Here is a 10,749-nt window from a genome sequence, read left to right on the forward strand (position 1 = left end):
TGGACAAAGTTTCCATGGGGAGTCCTTGCTGTCCGGGGACATCGCAAGGTGTCCAATCTGACAGGAGTGACAGCCAGCACTCGGAGGCTTTATCTGTCCCTCCCTCTGAGACTTCTAGACCGTGAAATGATGGGGCTTCTCCCACTTGACAGATGGAAAGGCTGAGGCTCAGAGCGACCAAGACGGTTCCTTACATCACAGAGTCAGTAGACGACCGAGTTTAAACTCAAAACCAGCTGTTCTGCCTACACATCCTAGTCCACCTCTACAATAGCAGTGGTTTGGGCACCTTGTTCACTTGCGAATGTCACCTGGAGTACCTGGTCAGCACAGGACAATGATGTCTCTACCTGCAGACCGAAGGCCTTGGATGTTAAAAGCGCACGTGCACCATTGTGTCCAAAAGCTCTTAAGAAAGCTAAGTGTTTCGTTCCCCATTATTTTCAAGAGACTCTAGGTTCATGACTATGAGGCTCTGGACATACGTCACGTCCCAAGGTCGCAGGGAGGGCATGCATGCGCTAGACCCATTCTAAAAATGGGAAAAATTGGAGGAGGGGAGTCAAAAGGCACAAACGCCCGGTTCTAGAATATGGAAGTCCTGGGGCTGTGACACGCAGCTCGGCGGCTGCAGCTAACACCGCCGTGGGGCACACAGGGAAGTCGTGAAGAGAGGAGGTCCTAACAGATCATCTCGGGGACAGTTCATTTTCCCCCTTTTTTTCATGTTTTCTTTCCTTTCTTTTGATCGTATCTGTATGAGAAGATGGATGTTGGCTGAGCCTATGGAGGTAAAATCATTTCTCAGTAGTTGTAAATCAGGCCACCATGCGATGCGCCTTAGACTTCTACAGGGATGCGTGTCAGTTCTTTCTCAATAAAACGGGGGGGAATAAACTCAAACAAATCTCAGCAGGAAATCTTGAGATAATGAAACTCGACTCACAACAAGGAAAAACGAGAAAACGAAGGCCTGGAAAGGGGACTTGTTCATGGTCACAGGGCAGGTTAGCCCTGAGCCACGGCCCAGGCGCCAGGACCCGCTGACCGAGCGGAGGCCTAGGAGGGCTCGTGCGCCCTGCAGATCCGAGGCGAACGGTGTGGCCTTCGCTCCAGTGTCCACAGAGAGCCAGTGAGGTGAAGTAAAACACGCAGACGATGTCACGAATTGCGTGTTGCGAAGCCGGCTGTCCCTCAGGCTCCTGGGTGTGCGCAGAGAGGCTGTGGCCTGTTGTATTTCTCCGGCTCTGGTCCTGGACTGTGCCTCTTAAGCGGGGGTGGAGACCACGGCCACAACCGGCCTTCCCGGGCCAGTGTCCCCAGCTCCTTTACAGGATGACGGGCGCCGGGAGCAGCAGGCCCTGCAGGAGGTGTCTATGGCTGGCGGCCACGTGTCCACCCTCCGTGGGACCCCAGGACCAAGCCGTGGGGAGTGCCCAGGTGCTCTCCACCTGATGGGCTGCCAGTCACCATCCGACATTCACCCTTGATCTGTGTTTTCCAAACTTCACAACAAAACTTCAAGAAAAAAAAAAAACTGTTAGCTGCACATTAGACATTCTGGTGGAAGCCGAGCATAGTTTTCCAGGACAGAGGGCTCGATTTCCCGCCCTCAGGTGCACGATTAAAATCAATTAAATCACTCTTCCAACGTCAGCGGCAAGATTCTCTTGACAAAAGAAATTAAGCGGGGGAAGCGTTGTCCTCACTGCCCGGCCCTTCTCGACGCCGAGGAGATCGAAACGCTCGGCCTGGGGATTTCTGGGATACCGTCCGTAAGAGCGGGCGGACCCCTGGACACCCGTGCACGTCGGCGCGGGGGTCTCTGGTGACCGGGTTCGATGGCCTCTGTACGCGGAGACGGATTCGCAGCTAAGGAACAGGAAACGCGCTGGGCCAGCCTTCTTTACATAAAGGGACATTTTCTTGGCTTTTCTCGGCAGGCGTATGACCGAGCCCTTCGCATTCACATGTAACCTTTGCATGTGGCTTTTTAGGCAGAAGACCGTCCTCCGTGCCTTTTCCCTACTGAAAACGCGCTGTCTGATCAGCCCGGGAGGAGGTTGGTGGGTTTTAAACCAGCATGGAATCTGCACAAGAAGCCTTCCTCCTATTTCTGAGGTTTTTGGCACAAGGCAGCCGAGCTCTCCTGGAGAATGTAAAGGGAAAATGTAAAATGGGATATTCCCAACGATTTCTAAGTGACAGACGCTCACACGTGGCCCCACGCTACCTGCGGCAGATCATTTACCTCTTAATTTGTTAAAACATATGGGCCTGGGTGTGGCTTCTACCCACGAGACGTTCATCGATATTATATGCTCATCTGGTTTGGCTTTTTTTCGCCCATGGAGGATTGAACAAATGCTCGCTACATTCCGAAGTGTCCCTCCCTCCCTGCCTGCCTCCGTCCCTCCCTCGCCGTCCCAGCTCGCGGGCGAAGGGCCTGCTACGTGATGTCTTCTGCTCCTCTTGTCTGTGTTGTAAGCCCAGGGCATCGCACTGGGGGCACGCCAAGCCTCGACACCTGTCTGGGCAGGTCCCACCTTCGGTGTGACTTTGCTGGCTCTGTGCCCGGCCATCTCACCCCACCCTACCCCACCCCCAGCTCCAAGAGCACCCTCTCCGTCCTCCTGTCTGAATTCAGTCCTTCTTCACACAGAGGCCAGCCCAGCAATGTTCCGATGACTTTCTCAGAAGTCACACCTCCCCCCGCCCTCCGCACCCGCGTCTGGGTGCAGGAAGCCCATGCCAGGGAAGGCCGCCCACGGCCTCCATCACTGGCCCTGCTCCTCGCCCAGCCTTATCTCCCGGCCGATCTCCACACAGCATATGGGCACTGGCCACACCACACTGGGACGGTCCCCAAACGTCCACTGCTCTTCTCAACTTGGTCCTCTGCCACTGCCTTCTGTATGGACCTCTGGTCCAGCTTGAGAACTCTTGGCCTTCATTCAAGCAGAAATCCATGCGTGGAGTCCTGGGCTCTGGGCTAGGCCTGGGTGTGACTCCCAGCTCTAAAACTCGCTGTTGGCGACCATGGACACGTCACTTATGAAGACGCTTACCCTCCCTAAGACTCTGTCTCATCTGGATCACGGCGATGACGGAAGGCCGTCATCGGGTGACATGAGGACTGAATGAGGCCCTCGGTGGCGGGCGGCGGGTGGAGGGCTCGGCACAGAGCCCACCTGGATACTTCTCAGCGGACACTACTGACGTCCACACGTCATGGCCTCGGTGAACCCTCCCGGAAGCTGCGGGCGGCTGGGCGCCCCCTCCTCTGCACAGTTTTGTGACAGAGCCCTACTGTGCATCGCCGGTGCGGAGGGTCCCTGAAGGCGGAGGCCTCTCCCATACGTGACATTTGCATTCTTAGGATACTGAGTGGCACCGGCACCGGATCTCCCCACGGAGGGGAACGGAAGAACGTCAAATTTCCTGGAACTTTATTATGAAACGAGAATGGCCAAGTGTCCTGCAGCTCTCTCCGCTTCAGATCGAATGCTGCGAGACTCTTTCCTCCAGCAGAAGCCCGACCAAGGGCATTCACAGGTCACGTTCGGGTCCTTGTTGTCCACTGCAGCTGTTGGGTGCAAGGGAGACCACAGAGGACAGTGTCATTAGCCCCAGGCTGGACAGAGTCAGGAGTTAAGGGGCTACTGGAGGCTTATTTGTTGGGCAAACTGAGGCGATGGTGACGGTGGTGACCGCCTCCCCTGTGCCAAGGCCAGACAAGGTCTCCAGCTCATCGTCCAAATATGTCCGCATCCATCCACTTTCATTCATTTCTGCCACCACCCAGGCCCACCCCTCATGTGTCTCCACTGATTTATATCAGGAGACCCCTAACCAGCTTCCTGTTTCATTCTCGGCCCTGCCCGCCCCTTCGATGACCCTGTCTCCCCCAGACGCCTCCCTCCCCTGCTGAGCACTTCATCATTCTCTGAAGGCAAAGTCCAGAAGCCTTACCCTGGCTCATCTGGATCACGGCGATGACGAATTCGCGTATCTTTTTATCTGCTCATTTTGTACATCTGCATCTTCTGCTATGGATTTCCTTTGTATACATATGTATACAGATGTGAGGATCGTTTTCAGCTTGGAAATGTGTAAGGTGTAAACTCAATTTTTAAGAGATATTTATATATTAATTATGTTAGCCCTTCTTGGTCATCTGCCTTTGGTCTTTCCATATCGTCAAAGGGTTTTTAGTTTTTAATTTTTATGTAGTTAAAGTTCTTATTAGTTTACTATCCGGTGGCCGCCATTGGCTAAATATTTAGAAAGTTCTCAGATGCCTCGATATTGTGAAAATACTTCCTGCTTTTATAGTTTTTCTGTTGATGATTATATATGTTTATACACATACACACATACAGGTTAACCTTAGTTAACTAGTTTTCATAGCTAATTATTTATTAAATAAACTACTCTTTACCTGTTGATTTAAAATCGCTTATCTTTTAAAATTCTATATTTTCCTTCATTTTTAGAGCTTGTATTCTAATCCTGTTGTTTCTAGTTCTATATCACGCTGTTAATTATTGTATCTTAAAAATAAGTTTCAACGTTCTCCACTAATGCCTCTTCCTATTAAAATTTTTCTTATATGATTCTTCTATGTCAATTCTACCAGGTGAATTTTAGAATAATTTTTCTAGTTCCCCATCTCCCCTGAAAAAACTTTTCTAGAAAATAATATTACTCAATAATAAGAAGAAATAAAACATCGATATGTACCACGGCATGGATAAATTGCAAAAAATAATTCTTCTGAGCGAAATAAAGCAGACCTAAAAAATAAACAAACAAATAAATAAATAAATAAATATAAATAAATGAATAAATAAATAAATAGTACACGCTCTCTGATTCCATTTATATAAAGTCCAAGAAATGCAAACTAATACATAGCGACAGAAAGCAGACCCGTGGCTGCCTTGGAGCAGGGTGGGGGAGGGGAATGGAGGCAGATGACAGAAGGACACCAGGAAGTGGGGGGTCATGGATATGCACATTACGATTTGCTCATATGTGAAAACTTAGCACCTTGTACACTTTAAATATGTGCAGCTCCTTGTGTATCAGTTAGATCTCATCAAAACTCTTCAAAGAGATAGAGGACCTAAAAAATTCAAATAAGGAGAATTGACAGCTTCTGCAACCCCGTGTAGAATCGTCACCGTAGCTCTCTACCTGTTCATGGCTTACGTGCATGAGCAGTTCCAAAGTTTTTAAACACGGTCCTGCCGCTCCCTTAGTAACTTTATTCCATATAGGATATTATTTTTTAATTATAAATGATTTTTATTATTATATTTTCTACTGATGATTGCAGATGCATGACTAAGTGCTTTAAAAATATTTTTCACAACATAAACATTTTTCTTGTTATCTTACTACTTGGTTTTATAAGAAAATCTTACGATTTGGTTTTATAACCTGAAGCCATTGCTTCTGTTTATTTTATAATGGATCGCGTTGTTGAGCACCTTTATTTGTCTCAATTTTTCTTTGGGGAGGTGGACTATTAGCAAACGATTAGGGTACGTGCACATCATGGTCACCCCGCCTCTTCCTCTCAAGGGGTTACATCTCTCAGGTCAACTCGTATTGTGATATATGTCAATGACTAGAATTTTCCGAAAGTGTTAAGTTTAAGTGGAGAAAATAGGCGACCTTAATCAGTTCCTAATTTCAATAGAAATGTCTCAAATCTTTCACACTACCTATTGACCATTACATCTCTAAGATGGTTGCGGAACTGTGCTTTTAATCTTACGTTCTGAGGCAATGTGGGGATTCGATGCTGATTTTTCTTCTGATGTATTTTAGATATCTGACTAAAAAGATTATGCTTGTTTGATAGTTGTCAAATATATAGATACTTTTATAGATTCTATCTTCTTCCGTTACATTATCGTTCCGTGTCTACAGATTACAAGCCCTGGTATCTGGCAATCTCCCCACTGATACTTTTCAAAATTGTCTTGGTCCTTGGCCCTTGACACACTCATCAAACATTCTTATGAAGAGCAAGTTTCCAGAGAAAACCACTCTTGGGATTTTTATTAAAATTGAATCATTTTTCGATTAACTCAGTGTTTTGATTAACTGAGAAATTTTCATCTTTCTGGTACTGAGTATTTCCTTCTATGAACTTTCTATCTGTTCGTTTATTTAGTCCTAAATTCTTCGACACAGTTTTACATTTTCTCTGTAAATGTCTTACACGTCTTAGATGAAGTTTAGGCAATTTATAGATTTCGTGGCTATTGTAAAAGATATTTCATTGTATCTTATTTAGTTTTACTTGTTGCAGGAATATGGGATTGTTAATTTGGGAGATAAAAATTGATTCCTGTAAACTTCTGGAACCTTCGATTCGTTGCAGATGCTCTTTAATGTTATGTTAATAATTGCATCCCCTAGGATTAAGGGGGAATTTCTTTCTCTCTTTTGAATTCTCATAACTTCCCCTCCCCCACCTCTCCTTCAGTCACACTGGCTAGGATCTTTATTGTAACATGGCAGTGGGGGCACCCCGTTTCTCGCTCCTGACTTCCCAACCTAAGAGGCTGTGCTTCCCACATGTCTTATGCATGATGTTTGCTGTAGAATTTTTTGGCAGTTACGTTAAGAAATGTACCTTCTTTTCATAGATTCCAAGATAAAAAAAAAAAAAAAGTCTATTGGACGTTATTTTTTTTTCCTGAACGTGGGGCCTGTATCTTAGAGTTTTTCTCCTCCAATCTGTTAATTTAGCACACTATCTGAATACATTTTTCTATTATTAAATCACCTTTACACACATGAAAACCTTACTAGGTTACAAGGAGCTTTAACAAACAATTCTGAGTATTCTTTTTTTTTTCTTTCGCCGATATCGTTTTTAGTATTTTTAAATCTGTGTTGACGAGGTACTGAGGTCTAAACTTTTCCTTTATTGGTAATTCTGGTCCTGTTTGGGGTATGAGCTTAATGCGAGTGCCACGAAATGAGCGAGGAGGACTCCCCTCCTGGGCGTTCGCTCTCTGAGCCCGTCGGAACGAGATCCAACATTCCTTTACCGAGGCCGTGAATGAGATTTTCCTTGAAGGTCTTGGCAAAATTCACATTCACCTGCAAAACTCTCTGGGCCTGATGATGTTTTAGGGGTAGATTTTTAAAATTTCATTCAATTCGCTTAATGATTATAGACTCATTCAGAGATTCTCTTTATCCTTATGTCAACTTTGAAAATTTTGATTTTCCTACAAAAGTATCCATTTTGTCTAAGCTTTCTAATGTACTGGCATGAAGTTTCCATAGTAATCACTATGTTTTTTTTATTGACATACATAACATAAATACAGAAAGTGCATACAACGATAAAACACAAGAATGGAGTTAATGGAAAATCTATGTAACTATCCCCAGTTCTTAAGAAAATAGGCTATTTCCAGCTCTCCGAGCTCCCAATCACTCCTTCGTAGCCACAAACTCTTTCCTCCAGAGGCAACTACCATTCTGATTTTAGTGAAAATGATTTCCTTGCTTTTCTTTATTGTTTTATAACTTACAAATATATCCATAAAGTATACATAGTGGATATTTGTGTGTTTTTGAACTTTAATAAATAAACAGAATTGCGCTTAATGTATTCTATTATGTCTTACTTCTTTTTTGAAAAATTCACCTCTGGTACTGTGTAGAGCTATAACGTGTATGTTTTCGCTGAGGTGTAGTACTCCGTTATACGCACAGATCACGATTTATTTCTTCATTTTACTACTGACGAACACTAGGATTACGTCCAGTGTTTGCCGACAGCTAATCACGTTGCTATGAACTGTCTTGCAAACGTCTCCACACTGAGAGCACACTGTGGCACGTCAGAAAATGCATTTCTTCAACTGCATTAGGTGGTGTGAAGAGTGTTCTTCAGAGCAGTCGTACAGTTTGCAAACACAGAGACAGCCGGGGAGCATGCGTCATCGCTTCGTGTAACTGTAATTGCAGACTCTCAACTTCTGTCAATCTGTTTTACCTGGCCGGAAATCTAACTATGATTTTAATTTGCATTTCCAAAATTACTAATAATATTTATCTCCTTTATATGTTTTATCGGCCTTTTGGATGTTTGTTCTCTTTTGTGAAATATTTGTGCAACTCTTTTGCCCATATTTGTATCGGATTGTCTATTTCTTCCTTATTGATGAGTAGGATTCTTTATGTATTGCAGATACTAGAATTTTTGGTCATATGTGTCATACACTACCTCCATCATTTCATTTTCTTTACGGTTCTTTTTAATTTTAATTAAGACCTTGTTTTTCTAGAGCAGTTTTAAGTTCACAGCAAAACTGAGAGGAGATTTTGCATCTCCTTGTGGCCCCTCACATGTAAAATCATTCCTATAATCAACACCCCAATCGGAAGGAACATTTGTTACAATCGATGAACCTACCTGGGCACATAATTATTAACCTAAGTCCATAGTTTACATCACAGTTCACTGTTGGTGTTTTACATTCTGTGGGTTTAGATAGAGATATGACGTGTATCAATCATTATGGTGTCGTGCAGAGTATTCACCATCCTGAAAATCCTCTGTGGTTCGCCTGTTCATCCCGCTCCGCTCTCTTTTAGGGTAGCCTTTGATTAACAAAAGTGCTTTGAAAATTGTATCCAATGTCTTTTTTTTTTTTACTTTTTCAATTAAAGATGCTACAAGAAAAGAAAACTATAGGCAGCTATTCCCGACGACTGTAGATGCAAACGCCCCTGACAAAATACTAGCGAACCAAATTCAACAGCTCGTCGAAAGAATCGGACACCACGATTCAGTGGGATTTACCCCTGAAATGCAAGGATGGTTCAACATACACAAATCAATCAGTGCGATATACCACATTCACGGAATAAAAGGTAAACCTTAAACGACCATCTCCGTATTATATTAGTGTCAGGTGTACAGCGTAACGGTTAGACATTTATATAACTATGAGTGATCCCCTGGTGGACTCTTAAAAATAAAATAAACAAGCCAACAAAACAGAAACAGACTCATAGATACAGAGAACAAACTGATGATATTCAATGTCTTTATGTCTAGTGCTTTTATGTCTAGTTTAAAAAACCTTTCCTATTTGAGATTCTTAAGATATTTTTCCTGTATGATCATTTAAAAACTTTATAGTTTGCTTCTCGCAAGCCACACCGCTTCATTTTTGAAATACAATGACCAAGTTGGCTCATTACCATTTATAGAAAAGGTGCCCAGCCCCCACTGCTCTGCCGAGTTACCTCTGCCAGTCTGGTCTACTCCCAGGTACACTGGTCTGCTTCCGGGCTGCCTCCTTTATTCATTGTGTCGAGTTGTCTTTTCCCGTGTCAATACGACAATGTCTTGTTTACGATGGCTTTGTAATAAAGAGCGATATTTGAGAGACCAAAACCAATTTTCTTACTATAGCGAATGATATTGATTTACGTATAACGTTTTGGTAACTAGTCCATATGTTCTTGGAATAATACGTAGTGTATCGTGGTTGCATGCAGTTTGTTAGATAAAGACTAGTTGTTTTGATAGTCAAATCTTCTAAATTCTTAAAAATATTTTTACCTGTTTTATCTATCAATTTCTAAGAGAAATCTAATATGCTTATGAATTTGTCAGTTTCTCCGTATAATTCTGCCAGTCTTGTCTAATGGACACTTACAAGTAGGGTTCAGGAGCATTTATGTTCAATATTGTTAACTTCTCGCACAGTGGGGTTTCTCTGGGTACCAGGGTTATGGCTGCAATATGAGCCACAGAAGGCCCCACCCACGTGGACGTCACATTATTGTTATTTTATCCTGGTCACTTTTTCTTACCGTTATTAACAACAACCTTCTTTGTAGTTAGTAATAACGTTACATTAAAAATTATTCTAATATTACCGCAGCAGCTTTCTCTTAGTTAGTTTTTATCTTAGTCTATCTTTTCCCAACTTTTTATTTTTAACTTTACCATTTCATTACGCTTTAGGCGAGTCTCTTAAAAATAACAATTAGCTAGATTTCTAAGTTCTGTCTTTCAACAGTGACTTTAGCCCCTTTAAATGCACGGGAGGGAAACACCTCTTCCCACTCCCCTGGAATCCTGAAGAAAAAAGCCTGTTTATTGGGCCCCATCAAAGGCCCCAACAACCTTTATTATAATCAATTACATATTTGGATCATTTTTACCACGTTTTATATTATGAATATATTTTTTATGTTTCCCTATGATTTTCCCTCTTTTATTATCATGCATTGGATTTATAATTTTACTGCTTTGCTTTCTTCTTTACTGACTTCCAGATTCTCTAAAAACTTTTTATTTGCTATTATTTTTATGGTCAACTTTTTTTAATATACGTAATTATTGTGTCGCATCTAAAACTTATCAGTGTCTCTGAGTTTTTCTGGGAAAATACATGACTTTTAACTCGTATCACTCCCGATAACATCCATGTGTCTATTACATTGCATTTTAGTACGATCTTGTTTACGAGCTCTAATAATCATTTTTTTGTTGTTGCTTTATAGCAAGTGCTTATTTAAGTTCATAACTATTTAACTTGATAGCTTTTCCTTGTATTTACTTCCTCCTCTTCTCTATCCTGCACCCTATTCCATACCCGTTTCCTAGAATCGAATTCCCCAAAGAACTATTTGAACATGAGCTTTCATCTCAGGCTGTGCTCTGGGGGGAACCTCAGTTAAGACTAATGATGG

Source organism: Pteropus vampyrus, unplaced genomic scaffold, assembly GCF_000151845.1.
Source record: "Pteropus vampyrus isolate Shadow unplaced genomic scaffold, Pvam_2.0 Scaffold188, whole genome shotgun sequence".
Taxonomy (NCBI): Eukaryota; Metazoa; Chordata; class Mammalia; order Chiroptera; family Pteropodidae; genus Pteropus; species Pteropus vampyrus.